The 21831-nt window shown below is 46.0% G+C and overlaps 1 long non-coding RNA gene across 1 annotated transcript; it reads right to left on the reverse strand.

The window, feature by feature from the left end:
- Positions 1–2204: 2204 nt before the first annotated feature.
- On the reverse strand, positions 2205–21025 carry LOC140847727 (uncharacterized). The gene is made up of 4 exons (XR_012127795.1): positions 20536–21025; positions 19916–20014; positions 14002–14046; positions 2205–9145 (listed from the first exon to the last, which is right to left on the reverse strand). It is a non-coding gene; the product is annotated as an uncharacterized lncRNA (long non-coding RNA).
- Between the last annotated feature and the right edge of the window lie 806 nt (positions 21026–21831).

The following is a 21831-nucleotide window of genomic DNA, read 5'->3' on the forward strand; positions in this document are numbered from 1 at the left end:
TTCTGCTGTTCTGTTAACTTTAAAATTGTGGTGGAATTTCTGCTTTAGCTCAAAATATCCGCCAACCTTCTTCTCCAATGTCAGCTTTCAAGGCGGACCCTCTGCTGTGCAGTCGCCCCCCCCCCTTCAGTTCTGACAGGGTCTGACAGTTCTTTAACATGCAGAATTGTAGGCCAAGATGTTTGTGTTTATGTCCCAAACCCAGAATAAATAAATAGCTACATGGTACTGAAATCACCTGTCAAAATATCCCCTGTGTGCTGGGGCACAAAGGGAAGTCTCTCCGTGGGACTGGCCTCCTCGCTGGAAGAATTCAAAGGTTGTTTATCTAATTTAGTAGAAAAAAGACCTGTAATTACTGCATTTTGACCCCAAGGCAGGCAATTACTTCACAAAAGCTCTCCCCAGGAAACCAAACATTAGGCTGGCTAATTAGGCTGACCCCACTGACAAGCCCCTAACCACCCTGCACGTGGTAGCTTGGACATCAGGCCGGCTGGGCTTCGCCAGAGAAAAATCCTGCCCATCAGAGAAGACTGGGGGGTAGGGGCTGAGCTGTGTGTTGTTTTGTTTTTTACTACTTACTTTTATGTGTTCCTTCAAACGCAATCCTTTCCCAGAGCCGGACTTCATCCTCCTGGCAAATGGATCGCCTTTGTTGCATGAGGAGGGGGAAGCTGGAAGAAAGAAGAAAGAACGCAGGGCAATTGAGGTCGTAAATTCTTTCCAGCAAAGGAAACCGTTCTCTGCCCTTCAGAAAAGCGGTTTGTTGCTTCAGCCGTGTAGGCACATTTCCACATGCCCCCTTCAGTCCTCACACGTTTGGGGGCTTCACTTCTGTTTGGGTTCCATGAGGCTGAGCACATTTTTTCCAAGATGTTCCAAGCATGTAGACCCCTATCCTTCTCAAGAATCAGGCATCTCCCCATGGAGTGCCGTGAGGTGGGTTACAAAATCACCAGGCCCCTTCCACACAAGGGGATGCATGTGGATAGATGGTGCGCATGGTTCTGCCTGTCCAGCGCTCACCATGCCTGGTGGTCCAAGGACCTCACGTGGCCTTTGACTCCAGGACATCCCAGCAATTGAAACAAGGGTCTGCACAGTGGGAGGCTTTCCAGGGCAGAAGGGAAATAGGTGATTCTCTTCTGGAAGTGTGGACTAGGGGGGCCCCCTTGCCAACACATGACAGGACACCCTGAAAGATGAGAGGTGGTTGGTTTGGGTGGGTCTCAGAAGGCAGCCCAAGTCAGCTCTTCAGCTTTGCTTAGGGATCAGGATGCCTGAGGTAAGTCATCCCTTTGAGCTCAGACCCCAGTGGTGTTGAAGAAAAGAGTTATTCTGACACTTGTTAAACCAGTAAGGAAGACTTGATTCAGGACTGTGGTGACAGGTGTCGTGTCCATGCAGTGGGGACGAGATGGGCTCCACTGAGTACAGCTGAGACAGCTGGGGGTTTACAGCCCAGGAGCAGAGCAAGGGGTCAAGGACAGACAGTACAGAGAAGAAACATCAAGGGTGGGGCATTCTTGCTAAGCCAGCCCAGATGCTTGCTGAAGGCAGGCCAGGGCAATGCAACACAGGGGGCAGGGAATGAGGGGCTTGATCGACATCAAGGGTGGTGGGATCTCACTACCTAACTTAACAGGATTCCTGCTACTGCACACTGAGGAGGGCCGAAGAGGGCCCCCCGATGAGGCCTAGCCGACAAGGAGTCTAACTAGACTCTGGTCAGGGAGACAGCCTTTGTCTGTGGAAAGCTGAAGGGCCAGCGGTACAGGGAGCACCTGGAGCTTTGCCTTGTGGCTTTAAAACACAGGCCAGAAGGGAATGAAGGAGCCTGGAGCCGGGAGACCTGGGTGCTTGAGTGCTCCTGGCTTCGGGAGAGCTAAGCAGCTCCCGCTGCCCAGCCTTATGAGAACCAGGTGGGAGCAGCCCAGTGGGGCTCCTGAGGCAGAATCTCCCTGGCTTCCTACCTGAAAGAGCCCAGGTATTTTGTGACCACACTCGAGCACTGGCCTGGCAGGTCAGATCAGACACTTACCCAAGCCCACCGTGTGCAGCCTTGAGATTCTGGAGGGAAGGCCCCAGAGATGTTTGGAAACCCCAGAGCAGTGCCATCTACTCATTCCTACTCCACGGCATCTGGGAGGGATGAATACTTATGACAGGGTGATGCCAGCATTTTGAGTGGTCATTTTAAAAACGAATTATCTAATAAAGTTCCAGTTGCACAGGTTGGTCTTTATTGAATATTCCCATATTGAGTATCCTGACCTACCCTTCATCATGCCAAGCTAAGCCATTTATGCAGAGTAAGATGGCTGAGCCAGGCAGGACCTGTGTATGTGTGTGATTGTGTAAGAGAGAATTATTAAAATGTAAAACCATGACTCTCATAGAAATAGAAAATGAACACAGCCAATGATTCCATTTAACTTATTGATTTATGAGAGGAACAGAAGATGTTTAGAACTGATCGAAAGGAGAACCCAGAGAACAGACACATACAGAGGCCACCAAGGATGCTGAAATGAATTTGCTCACTGGATGCAAAAGCAACTTCTTCCCCAGCACGGGAGGGAAATCATGGGGCATTGCTATTAGTTACTGGAATTTGTAGAGCTCTGAAAAGCCCAAAGACTATGAAAGGAGAAGAGACCACATAGAATCAAATAAGCTGGAAGAGTGTGCCAGACAATGCCGAGTTTTCCACTGAAGACACCAGTTATCTTTTGAGTACATTTCAAAGCCTTTCACAATTTTTCCCCAACATGTGATATGTACACACATGCACCCATGGGTGTGTTCCACTGCCTCTGGGCCCTTGCATGTGTTTACTTTTTAATCAAAGCACTCTTCCCCCTGTTCCCCACCAGCCCAGGTAGGACTTGTCCAACCTGCCTTGATCTACCAAACTGGAATCTCTGAGGGGCACCCAGGATTCTGCATCAGCTTCCCCAGGTGAGTCACTGACCCTCAGCCAATCAGCAGCCTGAGTGTGGGGTCCAGGTCTAGCCTCTTGGGGTTCATAAAGGGGGAACATGCCCACACACTGCAGTCGTGAGGAAAGGTTCAGGCAGGAGGCAGATTCTGGATTGAAACATGAACCTGGGCAGGATTTGCAGGAGAGAGAGAAGGCGCTGCAGGAAGGGCGCCGCAGGGGAGGGAGAGCAGAGGTGAGGCCCAGCATGGGGGCGCCTGGGGAGGCAAGGACTCCACCTGAGGGACACTATAGATCAGATGGGTGTCGGGAGTGCAAGAGGGCCAGACCCTGTCCAGAGTAGTGCACCTGTGCCAGCAGGGTATTCAGGAAAGAAAAGCGGTGTTTCAGAAAGGCTCACAGGCAGCACTACTCTCCCTTAAGAGTGAAGCCTGCCTCCTGAAGGTGCCTCTTCACTTATGTGCAGGGAAGGAGGCTGGTGCTTGTTCAGAGGGCCAGGATTATCGACTTCCCTCACTGTACCCACTGAGAGACTGAATACACAGGCAGCCCACGTGTACCAGTGGCACTCTGACCCACAGTCAAAAAACCAACCCACCCCCTGCGGTAACCCATCCAGGAGGCCGCCTGCCTCTGTAAGGCTTGTGGGAGTCAGACCACCTTCAGCCCCCCGTCCAGAAGCCAAACAACAGCAGCTTCCCTAAATGTTTGTCCCTGTTTCCAGCTTTAGAGCAATGAGAGCATGCCAACAGGGCATCCCCAGCGGGCATCCAGAGACCCGCTGCTGGCTGTCCCGCCTCCGGCTTCCTGGGGCCACAGCCTCCAGCCCAGCCCACCTGGAGCCTTCCAAACGTTCAGTCCGAAGCCCTCCCTCTCCTCTCTCTGCCTGCGGGCAAGTCCCTGTGAAATGCAAGCGCTGGCGGCCAACCCCTTGCTAGGGTCAGCTGAGTGCACAGCACCGCATGCTCTCTGTGGGGCTCCTCGTGGATTTCTGCTTCGCAAGCAGTGCACATAAACACAAAACAATCACACCCCAGACCTGCCGATCTGGACATACAAGGTTATTGTTACCCTTAGTTAATATGCTTCATCCACAGGTGGAAATTTATACTTGACATTTACCACTTCTACCCACCATATCTCACACATAAATGAAAGAATTCCACCAGGCAGCTGCAGTAAGTGAAAAGGAAAAGTAGAAACTTAGAAGACACTGGTTGTAGTCTCAACTCTGCACCATCTATATGTTCTTTATGTTCTTAGAGTGACATCTCTAACCTTCTAGGCATTTGCTTCCTGTTCTGTGAGATACAGACATTAGTGGTAGATGGTGGCTTAGGTTCCCCATAGTTTTAGGAATCTGTGATTTCATAAAGACCTACATCCCTATCCCAGTGTTTAATAGCACTATGCTCAGAATTCAGGAAGCCTTTCTACACCTGAATGTTTAGATGTCTCCACCTTTCACAGACTAAGTCTATGTTCATTATGTTTCTTCATTTAAAAAAAATTGTTTCCAAACGTTTCAGAATGGGATAGGGAAATAGATAGAAACCTAATTTAAATCAGCTCCTGAATTGTTACTAAGTACCCACTCTGTGAAAATCACAGCACCAAATTATTTGGTGGTAAAACAAGTAAGAATTTGGGTTGTGCCTTGAGGTTCTTACACACTAGTTGGAGGAATATGAAATTTGCGCTTGTAAATCTTACTACCAAATGCAGGTGTCAAAAACTGGGTCTAGACAAGAAGTGTAATAGGTGAGTAGGAGGAGGAGAAATGCCTGAGGACCTTGTCAGCGCAGGAGGATTTGAGTGGGTAGTATTTGGACAGGTGAAGAAGAAAAAGGACAGAGGTCATTCTCGGAAGGACAAGTGGCTTGCATCAGGAAAGAGTACGTAGCATTCAGAACACCACAATGGCCTTGTCAGACTGAGTTCTTTGAAGAAGCAGAGTAAATATGACAGGAATAAAGACTTCAGGCCGAAATGCCCAGGACTGCAGATGCCAAGCTGAAAGTCTGACTTCTCTAATTATGGCACCATCTCAGTTTTCCACAAATCTGGTTATTATTTTACCTGTGTTAAAACAGACTCTTCTTAGGGATTGAAAGAAATACAGTGAAGGAGGGGAAGAATTTGACAAAGTCTGCCTTTTGTGTGTGTATGAGCCTATTTATCTCTAGCAATGCCTTTTTAAAAAATTGTGCTAACATAGGCATAACATAAAAGTTACAGTTTTAGCCATTTTTAAGAGTACAGTTCAAGGACATTAAGTGCATTCTCATTGTTGTGTACTGTTCCCATCATCCAGCTTCAGAGTTTGTCACCAACCCCGATCTGAAACTTTGTCCCCATTAAACAAAAATTCTCATTCCCACCACCCTCCCCCCATCACCACAGTTCCACTTTATGAGTTTGACTACCCTAAGTACCTATATAAGTGGAATCATACAATATTTGTCCTTTGTGTCCAGCTTATTAGCATAATGTCTTCAAGGTTCACCACGTTATCAGAATTTCATTCCTTTTTAAGGCTAAACAATATTTCATTATTTGCATACACTGCATTTGTTTGTCCATTTATTCATCCACAGACACTTGGGTCATTTCCATCTTTTGGCTGTCATGATAATGTCACTATGAACATGGCTGTACAAATATCTGTTTGAGTCCTTGCTCTCACTTCTTTTGGATATATACCCAGAAGTAGAACTGCTGGATCATGTGGTAATTCTACATTTAATTTTTTGAGGAATCACCATCCCATTTTCCCCAGTGACTACATGACTCTACATTCTCTGTGGTAGCACACAAGCTTCCAATTTCTCCACATCCTTATCAGCACTTGGTTTGGGGGGTTTTTTTCTTAGTAACCACGCTAATAAGTGTGAAGTGATATCTCATTGAGGTTTCCATTTGCATTTCCCTAATGATAAGTGATGCTGGCATCTTTCCATGTGCTTTTTGGCCAGTTGTATATCTCCTTTAGAGAAATGTCTATTCAAGCCCTTTGCCCATTTTTAAAAACTGGGTTGTGTGTTTTTTGTTGTTGACTTGTAGGAGTTCTTTACAGGTTCTAGATATTAATCCCTGATCAAATATATGAGTTGCAAATACTTAATCCCTTTCTGTGGGCTGCCTTTTCACTCTGCGGATGGTGTCCTTTGATGCACAAAGCTTTTTAATTTCAACAAATCCAATTTATCTGTTTTTCTTTTCTATTCTCTGACTTTGGCATCATATCCAAAAAACTATTGCTGATACAATGTCATGAAGTTTTCCCCCAAGTTTTCTTCTAAGAGCTTTATAGTTTTAGCTCTTATATTTAGGTCTTTGATCCATTTTTGGCTAATTTTTGCATATGGTGTAAGGTAAGGATCCAACTTCATTCTTTTATATGCGGATGTCCAGTTTTCCCAGCACTGTTTTTTCAAAAGACTATCCTTTCCGCATTAGATGGTCTTGGCATCCTTGCTGAAAATCATTTGACCACATATGGAAAACTTTATTCTCGGGGTTCTCTATTCTATACAATGTTTGCCTTTTACAGTGACAAATAATACATTTGTGTTGAAGAAACCAAAGTGGTGTGCTCCACTCCAAAAGAGAAAGAAATCACTTTCCCCAATAATTATAATGAACTTCCACTGTGAGAAAACACATTTTTAATTATTTATTTTCCTTTTCAGAAATTTTTTTTCAACAAGCATAGGTTCACAGGAGATTGCAAAAGTAATACCAAAGTCCCATGTATGTCACCAGTTTTACATGCACTTGTGTGTGTGTGTCTATGCTCTTTTAGTAACAATTCTGCTACCATAAGTATTCTTTATACCACCTCTTTATAGCCAGTCCACACCCCTCCCTCTTCTTCTACTCCCTAACCTCTGGCAACCCCTAATCTCATCTCCATCTCTATGATTTTGTCATTTCAAAAATGTTGTGATCATACAGTATTAAACTTTTTCCCACTCAGCACTACACCCTTGCAATCCATCTCAGTTGTTGCAGGTAGCAAAAGTGCTTTTTTTATTGCTGGGTGGAATTCCATGGTATGAATGTTCCAGAACATTTAACTGTTGATCCATTGAAGGATATTTGGGTTGTTTACAATTTTTGGTAATTACAAATAAAGCTAATATGAACATTACGGTACATGTTTTTGTGTCGACATAAATTTTAATTTCTCTGGAATAAATGCCCAGGGGTATGATGACTAGACCACACGGTATGTTTAGTTTTATAAGAAACTGCTCAACAATTTTCCAGCATGGCTATACTATTTGACACCCCCCAAGAATGTCTGAGAGAAAGCCAGTTTCTCTGCATCACCACCAGCATTGGGCATTGTCATTGTTCTTTATTTTGTCACTAGTAGAACACACCTGGTCTACTAGGTGTGTAGTAATATCTCATTGTGGTTTTTCAGGAATGGTTTATAATTTGCTGTATATCAGTTCAACTACTTTGCATTACATCTCCTTCCTCTCAGTCCCACTTTTAACAGAGAAACTCTTTCCACATCCCCTTCCCTTCCTCATTACACCTCATGGACTGAAGAATGGAGACAAGTGTCCCCACGTTCCCATGGACTGCGCTGTCCTAAGGAAGCCCCACTTACTGCCCTTCCTCTGCTTTCACTGTTGGCCTTGTAGTCAGCAGGGAACGAGAGAAAGAAGCAGCCAACCAGAGGTCTTGGAGGGGCAATCTGTTCCCTGGGCCTGTGTTTATTCATTGTCCAGATCAGGTTATCTCACTTTGTGCTGCTTGGAGAGGGAAATGAAAATGTGGTCCCTTTAGTTTAAGCCTCCTGGAGGGGAAACACAAAGTCAGCCTGCTGCCTTTTCCCTACACACTGTCAGATAACCCCTTCGGGGCTCTTCAAAGACAATTTGCACATTTCAAAGACCTTTGAAGTTAGAAGGGGTCCTGAGCAAGACCCTCAATAAACATCAATTGTGTGCCTACTGTGTACCCTGCTCCAGGAGGGGTGCTGGGCTAGAGATCCACATACTGGTAAGCTGGGTTCTCTGTGGAGTGTCAGTGGTTATGCGAAGTGGACGAGGCACTTTTTCAGAGAGGAACAAGTAACTGTTGGGACTCACAAGGACCCCACAGCTCACTGCCCAGAAACTGGGGAACTCACCCAGAGCTTCTCAAGCTGGGAGGCTGAGAGTCATGTGGGGTGCCTGCAAAGAATACAGTTCCTGGATCCCACTCCAGACAGACTGAATAAGACCTTCTAGAGGAAGAACCCAGAGAGCTGTGTTTTAAAACAAACTATCCATTTGTGCTGTGAACTGAATTGTATCCCCCCAGATTCATGTGCTGAAGCCCTACACCCCAATGTGATGGTGTTTGGAGATGCAGCTTTTGGGAGACAATTAGATCTAGATGAGGTCATGAGTTTGGGGCTCTCGTGATGGGATTAGTGCCCTTTATGAAAAGAGATACCAGACATGCTCATACACAGATAAGTGGCACGTGAGGACAGAGCGAGAAGGCAGCCATCTGCCAGCAGAGCGAGGCCTCCGGAGGAACCATACCTGCCCTACACCTTGACCTCAGACTTCCAGCCTCCAGAGCTGACATAGCAAGAAGGCTGCCATCTGCAAGCCTTCTTACAAACAAACACAGTGTGCTTCTTAGAATCAGCCCATCAACCCAATCCAGCCCTCTCATTGGACAGGCAAGGCCCCTGAAGAACGGTGAGGTTAGCACCTCGTCTGGAGTCCCCATACATAGTTCCTGGCCCTATCACGAGTCAGTCCATGTTCTCTGAGTTTTAGAACAGTGCCTGCTCCACCAACTTAAAGATGATAGTGGGTTTATCTGCGTGTCAGCTCTCATTGGTGGCTGGTGGCGGCCAAAAGGATTGTGTCAGGAAGGATTCTGAAGACCGGTCCAGGCTCAGCTGATGTGGCACCGTGACTGGCAGGGAGAGTGCAGGAGGAGGAAGCACCATGGCATCCGTGGGAAACTGAACTTAGAATCCAGGCTGAATACAGGCTCTTGTCCTGAAGCTCACCCAGAACAGTGCATCTCTCAGCATGTGGTCCATGGTGGCAGCAGCCTCGCCACGAGCTGTTAGAGATGCAAAGTCTCGGGTCCTACTGAGCCTTAGTGGACCAGACCTCTGCACGTGGGGCTTGCGTCTGTCCCGAGGCTTGTGCACATCGCAGCTTGAGAAGCCCTGCACTGGACAACAGGGACAACAAATCAGTGTCTCTGGGTGGTATCAGCAGAGGATTATGAACTTAAAAGCACTTTGCAGATGTAAACTGGTCTCCCTCTTCGCAGCAGGAGGCCTATTTCCCGGGGCTCGCTCTGCACGTCGGTGGAGGAGCGCCTGCTCTCCCCAGCTACCCTGGGCTGAGTGTTTAGCAGGGCACCTCCCCATCTACTCATCTGCTTGCCTGCAGAACAAATAGAATCCCTCAAGAGACCTCTGGTGAATACCAGGCTGTTTCTTGCAGCCCTCGTCCCTCATAACCAATGAAAAAATGCCAGGACTGCGTATTTTTAGCTCAGGACATGTGTACTTACCTCCTTAGAGCCCACCTCCTAACCACGTGGCCATAATTGTGCAACTTCTGCCCACCCGCCTTTATTACAACCCCTTCCATTTTCTGTGAAGTAATGTGTTTGGAAGCCTGAGTGAATAGAGACAGTAAGCATTTGATTGCTTACATTATTTTGGTTCAAACATGGCTCAAAGCCCAGGGCTAATTTATTTATTTTTGTGTAGTATATTTCTATTTCACTTGGGAATTCGCCACCCCCATCCTCTCTTCCAGCTGCTCCCCCTTCACCCACACACACCCTTCATCACTCTTCTACGCCAGCCTGCCTCTCTTGTGGGGCGGAAAGTGTGTGTAAAGATGCTCCATCAGCAGCCTCCATGCCAGAGACTGGGTTGCAGGCCCTGGCTCACCCATCCCTTCCCCTGCCCACCCCGGCCTCAGATGTGACAGGCAGAGACCACAGGCCACCAGGCAGCAAAGGCATGTGCTTTCCACCAGCCAGCTGGCCTCCCCTCTCTGGGTCACACCAAACCCCATGGGTGTGGGTCTGGGCTCCTACAAAGGGGCAGCCCTTTTCCCAGGAGCCACCACACCCAGACATAAAGATCGGGCCAGGTTTTTGCTCACCGTTACCCTGGGGAGGAAAGCCAGCAGGCTGGACCTGGCAGAATCAAAATCCTTTTGCCAGTCTCCTGAGACGAGCTGTCCCCTGCCTTCCCCTACCCCCATTTGCAAAAACAGCCTGTTATGCATGTGGGATGGAAACTGTGTCCTGGCAAAACACAGAAAGTAAATATTTAAAGGGAAAAAAGCACATACAAGGAAACAAAATGCCTTGCGTTTATGTTTCCGTGCTCTGCCGCCAAGTACTCCCCAGCCTCTGGTGGCTGGAGACCCGGGGATGCAACCTCACCACGGTTGTGAAAAACATGAGTCCATCTGGTCTGCCCTTTCTCTCCCTGCATTTGTTGTTCATTTGCTAGTTTCTCACATCCCTCCACCGACTGCCGACAGTGTGTTTACAGGTTTTAGGTTTCTGATGGAATCTGAGACCCCTGCCACCAGAGCCTGCTGCAGACTGCCTCCAGGATGAAGCAAGCAGAGCTCTGGGACATGTGTGACCCACATGAAGCTCCTATTTTGATGCTTCAATGATGAATAGCTTCCTCCCAAAATTCAAGCCGAAGAAAGTGATTTTGTGTGTGAGCCACACCTTGGCATCCTCCCGGGATACTGCTGACCCAGAAGCTTGAAGGGGTGTGCTGGCCCAGCATGGGCTGGAGCCCCAGACGGTGTTGGAGGTGGGGCTGGAAGGAGCAGGAATGATGGGGGTCCCGACCACCTAAGCAAAGCCTTGTCCCCATCACACACCAGGAAGGAACTGGACCTCTAACTTTTCATGTTGAGGGTACTGCAATAAATTGTCTTAAGAAATGAAATTAAACTATCCTCCACAAGGTCTGGTGTTTCCTTACCCCAGTTCTGAGGGAGGAAGCGCAGCACCGATGTGATAACTGGGAGAGACAAGGCCATGTAGGGAAGCCCTTCCTGCTGAAGCTCACTGAGCAGATGGACCATGGTTTGCGTGTCCAAATCAGCTTCCAAGCCTTGCAGCCATAACCTTTTCCCCTTGCCTGGTGACACGTCTAGAGACAGAGCCACATGGAGAAAACTCTGTTCTTACTTCTCACTCAGTCTGTACAGTTCACACTGGGATTCTGGTAGGCTCTGGCCTTAGAGCACATTTAGTTGGCTATGGGAAATTATTTAGCAGGATCCGTAGGTGCCTTTTGGCTGTACGTATACGGGTAAGCTAAGGGACCAACAGATGTGTTCGTTTCAAAGACAAGGGAAGACATAATACAAAACTCAACACATGTATTTTTTTGCGGCTTCTAGTCTGGGTTCACAGAGAGGTTGTCACTATCCTGATTGGGAAGTTTCTGGATTTGGAATGATACCAGCTCCCTTTCTTTATCATAATACATCATGCCTTGAAGTTGCATGATTATTGGAGCAAAGGGCTTTAGGGACCTTAAGAAGTCATTTCGCCTCCCCAATCCCACCCTCACCCCTGGCCCTTTGGGTATTAACTTTCAGCTTGGACTTTTATAGTTCCCCCGATATTATAAAATGTCCTGATGTGTCACAGTAGGTTTAAAGTTATTTGCATAAATGATTGCTGTTCGTGAGACTAAAGTGACTGGCCATTAACTCTTGGGCATGTCCTAGTAAATACCAGGTAAATACCCAGTAAATACTTGTCCCATAACATGCCAGGAAGGAACTGGACCCCTAACTTTTCAGGTAACATCATGGGCCAACCCCACCAGCATACCTGTGTAAGAACAGAACATACCCCAGAAGAGTATGAGCCCAGAATGAGAGACACATAAAAGAAAAAAATCAGAAGAATTGTCCCCAGGTCTGAGAGGAAAGCCCCCTTTGACCCAGCCAGGAAGCAGAATACTCTGGACTCACAAATAGACAAGCGATCTTAATTGTGAATCAAATAAAACAGAAGAGGAGCATGACATTCTTTTGAAAAATAATAACATCATTCGAAGCCTACACATTTTCCTCAGTGAACTGGTCTGACCATAACTCATAGGTTTTGATATGAAGTTGTTTTCTTTTCCTCAATTTTGCAATAATTTACCACTTTAAATTTGCCATTCTTCCTTTTAGTAGGTACCACCAGACTATTTCCCCGAAGTGGTTGCCAGTTCAGAAGACATGAGGGACAAGCCCCCACACCTTTCCTGGCTCTGACTTGTATCACTATTTTTATTTTATGCCAACCTGACTAGCAAACCTCCGGATCTCCTTATTGCTATATAACATTCCCTCAACTGCTGGTGATATCGGCCATATTTTCAGATTTTGATAGTCATTTTTATTTCACCTTCCGTGAATTGCATACTTTTTCTTTTTTGCTTAATAATTTATAAAAGGTTCTCAATATTAGAGAGATTAAAACTCTGTCACATTGTGCTTCAAATACTTTCTCTAGTGCTATCATCTCTCTGTCAATATTTTTTGCACTCTCTGGCCATGCAAAAACACTTAATTTTTTATTTAGTCATATTTGTCAGACTTTTTCCTTCAGACATTTGGGTTTCCCAGCTTACTTAAAAAGGCCTCCCCTCCTAGAAGTTAAAACCCGTCATCCCAAATTCCTGATTAGAATGGCATTAAATTAGGTATTACTTTAGGAAGTTGTGTGTTTATGATGTTGTTTGTCTTCCTCCACAGCAGAGTTCAGCAAGTTATGGCCTGGGGGCCAAGTCCCGCTCATGGCCAGTTTTCCTAAATCACATTTGGCACACAACCACACTCATTTATCTACATGCTGTGTTCTGCAGTTTTTACACCATAGCAGCAGAGAGGCACAGTTGTACCAGGGACCTTATGGCCCATATCACCTAAAATAATCAATTACTACCTGGCTCCTTAACCAAGAGCCTGCCAGCCCTTACACTGTAGGATCTCTGATTGTCTCTCCATTTCTTCAGAACTTATTTTATTTCTTTCAACAATGCATTATAATTTTTCCTCATCTTTAAAAGGGGGTCATCATCTTGCCACTGTGAAGATTAGTTAATTAGCATGAAATGCTTAGCACAGTGTCTGGCTCCTAAAAATCTCTCCGGAAAATAGCAGCCATTGTTTTATGCTGGGACAGAGAGATGGAATAGACATGAGACACCATTCTCACCATTCTGAATCCCTGGACACTACAGACTTTGTTTTTAAGTCATCTGCTGGATTATTACTTTTCTTGATTGTAACATTAATACACGTTTTTTCTAGAACTTTTGGAAAAGAAATCAGAGGAGGAAAATTTTTTAAATTAGGAACTCCTCTGACCCCCTACCCAGAGAAACCAGTGTGATGACAATGACATACATCTGTGTGGTGGAGTTCCTGCGGGCACGTGTCCAAGCATCAGGTGCTAACAGTTCCATGATACTGGAGCACTGCATCACGTTTCTTTCTAAATCAAATCTCAGTCAGGCTGAGCCTTGTGAAAAGGCCACAGTCGGTGACTTCAGGGCTCCATCCTGTGCCTTACACCGGCTCAGTTAAATAGGACCTGGGCCATGGTGCTTCCTGCGACGGGGCAGGCCCGCTCCTCGCTGCAGGTGGTCACCACTGTCACAAGGCACCGCCAGCTAAAGCTGCTGCAGTAACTGGACAGGCCCTCAGAGCTCGCCTCCCTGCTCTCCACCTGCTGTTCCCCGAAGACCCTTGCTGTCAATCCAAAGCTACAGCCCAGTGACACCCCCACCCCGACCCCAGCCACCCAGGCAGCCACCCACCTGGGATCATGCCTTAGAGCAAGGTGCCAACCTCTCACAAAGCCTCAGGCTGCCTGCCAACCAGCCTCTCAGCTAGACACCCTGCCCCTCTCCACCTGGAGGCACAGATGTCCCTTCCAGCTTCTCCTTCAAACACTGAACCCCTTTCAACAGAGATCCAGGTTTTAAAACACTTTTAAATGTTAAATCCCCTGCAGGGGGACCTCACCTCAAGAGGAAGAAGGGAGGTGGCTTCCGTGTGTCCCTGATGCATCTGCAAGAACCAACATAAAGAGACACTAGTTGATTTTCAACTTGAGATGATTCTCTAACAGTTCTGCAGCCCTACGGTTATTTAATAAACATAATGTAGGCATAGTTCCATGTCCTTACATAACCTTTAAAATATTATTTTAAAATACTATTTTTAAATAGTTCCATGTCCTTACATGACCTTTAAAATATTATTTTACTGGATATATATGTATGCACATATAAATATACACATATGCAATAGATTCCACTAAAATGCAGAAAGCTCCTACATTTGGGCTCCACCTTGCATTTTTGCCAAAATCTACTGTTCAGTTTGGGCCCTGGCCTTGGGAAGGCCAAGGAGCTAAACCATGACATGGGCATTGTTTCTGGCACCCCAGACCCTGGGTGTGGCCAGTGACTGGGAGAGCACTCAGATTCTCGCCATGTATACAGGGTAACATGAACCAAGCATGGCGCCCTTGGAGTTGATTTCTAGTGTCTTCTTATTCACTTTAAGATCTAGGTTCACATTCTGAATGTAACATGGAGTAAAGTCTCTTTTTGTGTTTTATATGTTGAAATTCTGTCAGTCAATATATAAATAAATAATGACCAATCAAGAGTAAAATGATGGAATAAACTATAGATTGTGAAAAATATAAATTTCATAAGCGAAAGCAATTATTTACAAATTTCCAATGATTAAACAGGGAAATAAATGGATAATACTGTAAGTGGTAAATATTAAGAGAGCTTTTTAGCTAACTAATTTTAAGGAAGAACACTGTTCCTTTTTAGAACCAATAATCACTTATAAAAATTCAACAATATAAGGAAAAAACCATTAGATTTTACTATGATTCTAATATTTAGAGAATTATTTGACATGAGAACATTACTAACATTAAACATTAAACAGCAAACTTAAAGAACAATACTTAATTTTTGATTATTTAATTTCACATAGGCCATGAGACTTTCAAGGAAAGTTCCTATTTAGGAATTTATGAGGATGAATTTAAGGCAGGATTTCATATTTGTCACCCCAAAATTTCTTACAGAGGAAAACAAATCTAAGATCATGTCCATCAACCTACACGGCCTCATAAAGAATCATTAATCTGGATATAATAAAGAATAAAAATTAACAGAGAAAAGAAAATGCTACAGGTAGAAGAGGACCCAAAAGCATATATTTTCTCTAGCCAAATGTCAAAACAACAGACTTGACATAAATTCTTTTAGAAGATAATTCCTTATGGTTTGGGATCTAGGGAAATTAAATTTTTGAACAAAAAGCTTGTCAAGGCGTTGTGCTAGTGAAAACTGTGTTCACTAGATGGATAAAGGACTTTGTTATCTATTCAAGTAATTGGGTACAAAGTTCCCTCCAGGGAACATTATTTAAGAGCTTTTCTCCTGAATTATATTCTGCTGTGTGATGCGAAACTTACAAAAGTAGCACAATATGTGGCTTTGGTGAAATAACAGACTGCACATTCAGAGCACACGTCTGAGGAGAAGCTTCCTGAAGCAGGCCGGGGACCAGGGCGACAGCAGGTGTCCTGATAGGGGCTCGGTGGTGTCAGCTGAACAAGTGAGTCGGTTGACCAGTTCTATGTGGCTGAGCACTGAAGGCACTTGCAATATGTTGGTCTTATGGATTACTTTGCAAAGAACTTTCTTCGTTAGAAAGCTGTGAGGTTCTATTTAATTTTCCTCTTCAAAAAATTTTCTAGAAGTGGAATTTTGGCATCAAAAGGTCTGAACATTTTTATGCTTTCTTAGGCCTATTGTTGCGTCTTCCAGAAAAAAAACATTTACACCATCAGCCATGAGTGCCTCGGCAGACCTCGGGTAGTATCATGTTTCCAAAGGTCTTTACTAATAAAAGGGGGCACATTGTATCTCTTTTTGTTTCACCTTTCTGTGGTTTAAGAACAAACACCAAAAACTGCAGAGCATCAAAACAACCACTGAACTGACCGCTGTTTCCTTAGTAGAGTCCCTGTGATAGTGGGTTTGCAGTGAGGACGCATGAAGCATGCAGCAGACGTGGCTTTAAACCCTCCAACACTCAGCCTGCTGAGATGTTTGCACCATGAGGCAAGAGGGAACTGAGACCCACCAGGGAGCAGCAGATGCTTATCCCCCAAATGTTCACTGAGCAAAGAATGAATAAGCTCTAGAGATCTTCAAGCTGCCTTGTTTGAACAAGATACTGAAACAAGCTGGAGCCACCAGCTTTGTCTCTTCCCCTACTCTTTCCCTGCCAAGCATGGACAGTAGAATTTGCAAACTTGAACTCACACATGATGTGGCTGATCTTTGATACCTTCTGAGTTGCTGTCATGTCTCATGGGGGTCATGTTATCACATGCATCCTCTGAAACAATCTCGCATCTCTGTGCTGTGAATATAGGAACTGAGAAACAAGAAAAGGGCCTGATCTCCAAGATGAGTGAGTGTGTGGGCTAGAATTCACCCTGGGTTCTGCCTGACTCCTGAACCCCTCCTCTTCCATCCCTGTACCACCCTGTACCATGTGGGACACTACTATCAGCCCCAAGAACTCATGTTTCCTTGTAACTCCCCACAAATGGAAAGCCCGTGGTTCTCTCCAACTTGAGATCTAAGAAAGCTATTGAAATTCATTGCTGTGATGACAAGGCTACATGTGGGGCTCTTTCACCCTGTTCTATGACAGTGGAGAGCAGGTGAGGCTGTAAGGGAGTCAAAGTGGCCCAAGGTTTCCAGTGCAGCCATCGCAGCGGATCACAAAAGGAAGCCGTCAGTCGCTTGTTCGCCTCCAGACCTCCTCGGGTGTTCAGCTCCGGGTCCCCACCATATCACGGGGACAGAGCTGCATCTCTCACATCTACAACCCAGGCTGTATCCATGTTCCCACTTGAACATGATGGAAAGAGCAGTCATGTGTTTATTCTCTCCAGCTGGGCCTTCTCCACTGGGGACCAGCTTCCTGGGTGACAATGGCTCAGACGCCATCTTTGTGTGGTTATTTCTGTCTAGACCTCGCTGGCCCTTGCAACTAAAGAGGCTGTTATGGAATGGCCCTGGTATTCAAACTGAAAAGCAGGTCGTCTCACCAGCTCTCCAGCAGAATCCCAGCCTACAGGGGAAAGAAAATGAGTGGTGTGGTTCAGTCTCCACCAAGTAAGAAAAGACACAGGTGTTGGAGTTGCTGCTCATTTCTTAAGTTAGAAAGGAAGGACCCCAACCCCCAGTGACCTGTAGTCTAATTCCAGAAAAGCCATTTTCGATTATGTGACCCTGGGGAATTTCCTTAACACACCAGGCTGTTTATTCTTGTGAAGATCACAGAATATATATGTCCTGGCCCAAGGAGATTATGAAGCCTCATGCAAATGTCCATTACAGTACATTACTCATAAGAGCACTTCCCCATCCAACTTCTGTTGTGTATGTTTGACGTGTGTTGTTTCTTTTTTTATATCCTTACATTTTCTCAACTAACTCTCCCACCCCCAGTTAGAATCTAAGTGCCATGAAGGCAGGGATTGGGATCTTTTATTAATTATTGTATCCCTGGAGCTCAGAAAAAGGCCAGGCACACAGCCAGCATTCAATAAGTATAGCTAGCACTCAAATATTTGCTGACTGAATGAACTAATTGATGATAATCCCTCTGGGGAATCACCAGTGGAATCCCATAAAACTTTATTCCCTAGAAAACCTTAAGAGAAAGGCAGGCAGGGACTGATCCAAATAAGTTCAACAGGAATACTGCCTGGAGGATGAGGGCAGAACCAAGAGACTCTGACAGTTACTTTGAGTCCTGATTCTATGGTTTATGGCTCCCTAATTAGCGTCGGTTCCAGTGGTGCAGACCACTGCGACATTCGGGTCAGGCTTCGAAGGTGACCATCACCTTCCGTTAAAATGTATAGAACTCTGGCTCAGAAAACCTTAAAAACTTGTTATAGACTGATCCCCTCTTCACCTGTCCCAGGGGGAAAATTGCACTCACTGATCAAAGACTGAACTACTCTAATACACCTGAGGACCCTAGGCTGCCCAGACCTTTCCCAAATAGCCTTCAACTGGATGGGCTGGCGAAGGCCTTTCCTGGACCAGGGTGACTAGCCGCCCGTGGAATCTGGGACTGCAATATTTAGTCAGCATTCAACTTGGACATTCTGTCCCCTCCTTCCTCCCTCCAGGAAAACATATGGTGAGAGCTGCTTTTTTTGGAGCAAACCCTTAAGGGAAAACAAATTTTTCATCTTTAAAAAGTTTCAGTAAACCCTTCGAGCTGATTTCTAAGGAAATCCCTTCAAAGTTTAATTTTGCTGTTCCCATCAGAATGATCACTTCTGTTGGGGAGAAAGTGCAGCTGACGAGGGTTTTGGGACAGTAGCAAGTGTCAGCTGGAGGCCCTGGCACGCATGTGTGTGTGCACACTTTACATGTGCATGCAAACCGATGCCCACAGTATGCTATTTGTCACTGAATGCAACCCTTAAGAACAGTCCATTCGCTTTTCCAAAAATGGCCAAATGATGACATGTTGACAGCCCATCTAGGTGGCGACTGGTGAAATTTCTGGTGCTGAAGACGCCAGGTGCTGATGGCTCCAGGCTTCCTCAGTGCCTCTGAACACTGAAAGGGCTCTGTGTGCATCTGGAGGGGCAGAGAGTGGGCACACAGAGGCAGAGGGGTGACAGGTGGGTTCTGTGCTCTTGGCTTCCTTTGTGTCTCCTAACAAAGGCAGGCATGAGGCCCCAGCAGCCGCAGCCAAGAGGCCGCCCTGAAGGAAACATGTTTGTGATCCGTGCAAACGTTAATTGTGCTGCAGCAGAATCAGGCTCCCTTCTACCGCACAGGAAAACCCTGTTGCTCTTTTTGTCTACAGTGCTTCATGCAGGAGTTAATTTTTCTCCAGAAAAGGATGGTAGTTTAAATAACACTGTTTTCTTGTTCTTTCCCCAAATGCCTGCAATGCCCAGACTCACTCAGAGAGGAGGAAATTCCTTCAACTTTTAAAAGCTAAGGCTTCTGCTCATGAGTCCAGTGTGCCCAGCTCTGGGAGATGAGCTGGGTGTCACCCCTCAGTCACTGCCTGCTGCAGCACTCAGCCCAGTTCTCTCTGGAAGCCCCATCTGCTAGGAAGCGCAGCTCTTGTCGAAGGAGAAGCCTGGATTGCTGGGCTGGCGGCTCCCTGGTTCCATGGGTGGGGAAGGGTGTCAGGCACTGCAAGCCTTGGGAGCTGGAGAGAAAGGTCCGTGTATTTAGCAACGCATCTCAAGCCCCAAGAGGAAGCACTCAGTAAGTGATCGTTCAATTTTATCATAAGACATTAAACATTTTGGCCTTTCTCATGGTTTTCCCCCAAATAAAAACACTGCTGCTTTTCCAAATAAAAAATAGAGCCAGAGGTCAGAGAGGGGAACGTGGGTGTGTGTGCTTGCACATGTGTGCATGCACGTGTGCGTGTGTACATGTCTGTGCATGCATGTGCTTATGTATGTGTGTACTGTGTGTGTGCATGCATGTGTCTGTGTGTGTGCTATGTGTGTGCATGTACTGTGAGCATGCACACACATGTGAGTTTATTCTCGACATGGCTTTTGAGAAAGCCCAGGAATGTCCAAGGTCTACACTCAGAGTTGTCTGCCTCAGGTAACATGGGCATGTCATTTGCTCCTTTATCTACTTGTCCAGGGTTTCTCAGGTAGCTGGTCTGGTAGGGACCTTCAGCAGACCAAATGCACAATCACAAGCCTGTGGGGCCCTCTGTGAGAATCCCAAAGAAGTGCCCTGAGGGCAGACACAGGCACATAGCCCCTGCCCTGCAGTGGGGGCCTATATATTGCACTGAGATTGTGCATGTATACAGCACTCACCAATTCGAAGTTGAGGCTGAGGAAGGGAGAAAATACACTTTTCCCTTAGCTTGGAATGCTTCTGGCAAGGATGGCTTCACTGGTGCATTTCAAAGAATTCTAAAAACAAAAAATTGATCTTTAGTTACCAGAACAGCTGTGGTCTTCTTCAGAGTTTCCTGGCTCAGGAATCAGTGTCTGCCTGGCTTTCTCTTTGTACCTGTCTCGTATCCATCACCTAACACTTAGCAGAACTCTGGTACCCCCATCTAACACCCCCAGGCTACCCCCATCTAACACCCCCAGGCTAACAGTTAGCAGAACTCCGGTATACAGAAAGTGCTGGATAGGTGCGAGGGACTGGCTGAATGGCCTCGCTGACCCAGCCCTCTCAGAGGATATGAACATTTCCCTGTGGACTACTTTCCTTGCCAGATTCTTTGACCCTTTTGCTTCAGAGGACCGCATGCAGGGGTGGCTCTCTGAGATGCATCTTGGTTTTCATGAAAAGCCACAAATAAGAGCAATGACATGGTCTTCACACCACATACTTAGCAGAGCCCAGACCATCCACACTCCCAAACAGCAGGGGGAAAATTACATTAAAACAACAGACCTAGAGTGAGTCAAGTTCATTTCACCTTGGCAAGACTTCTAAAGATGCAGTCAGCAGAGAAATAAATGTCTCTAAGGCAAGAAGTCCTGGCAGTGAGTCAGCCACAACTCAGGAGCCTTGTCTCTACCGCGATGCACAGCCTCTGTCTCGGGAGCCTTCAACACGATTGTAGTAGGTGTTTGCTGCGGTTTCCTCTGCAAAAAAAATTAAGTTCGGATATGAAGGGACTAAGATACAAAGACATCTATCGGCTGCAGTAAATAGGTTCCTCTTCTGCTTAAAGCAGGTCTCTAATTATTAAGTTGTTGATAGAAATCACTTCAATAAAGGTGGCTTTTCCAACAAGCCCATCTGCAGGGAGGCAAGCACGGACATTGGTACCTGAGCTATATTAAGCCCTGAGTACACTGCTTACCATAGCTTTAAATTTTAAGCCACATTGAAATCTGACTCACCACTTCAAGGTTATACAAATTTGGGGGCCACCTAACATCATTGTGCATAGAGAAGCAACTCTTTTCTTCCCTTGGGAATGAAGCCTTATTTTCATAGTATGCTTAAGACTTCAATTGCTAAATATGCTGGTTTAGTGTTTTTGATGAAATGGCTACCCAGCGATCATCTCTTGGCACATTGTCCAGCCTCTTCCTAGCCTCCCCCTTCCCCAGTGGTCAGCATGGGCAGAGAGGTTGCTCACACAACTGACACCCGCAGGGCCCTGAATAAAGGTTCCAGGGCATCTTCTGGTATGAACTCTCCCTGAGAAACACAAGAAGGCTGAGGACTGTGTTGGCAAGACCACTGCTGACGGGATGGGCCAGCACCTTGGACCAGGGGAGCTTCATCCTGGGGTGCTGGCAAAGCAAGAGGGCCACAAGTAAAGTATACCCACAATGTGCAGACATTGTCTCCAGCAGGTACGAGCTCACTGAGACATCCAGGATGAAGCCAGAAGGTGCAAGTAGGCTGACTCTCAGGTGGGATTGTCTGTCTATCCCTAGAAACCTCTGACAACTAGTGAGAATGGCAGAAAGAAAGGCAGAGGGAAGTCAAGTGCAAGCAAGAGAGAGAAAGGAAGGATGGATGGGAGGAAGGGACATACAGGAAGCGTTGGGTGATCCCATTTTCTCTGTCTCATGTTATCTTCATACAGCCTGCTCCCCAAAAGATGCTCTCTCCCTTTTTTCATCTTCTTGTTCATAATGGCGTGTTTAGAATACATTTTCCTATAGCTCTTGAGCTTAAGTCTACATGTTTGATCTAAGGCCTCACCTACACAGATTGGGCAGGTCCATTTCCAAGAAAAGAAATTAGAAGAAGG

This window comes from Manis javanica, chromosome 2 (assembly GCF_040802235.1).
Source record: "Manis javanica isolate MJ-LG chromosome 2, MJ_LKY, whole genome shotgun sequence".
Classification (NCBI taxonomy): domain Eukaryota; kingdom Metazoa; phylum Chordata; class Mammalia; order Pholidota; family Manidae; genus Manis; species Manis javanica.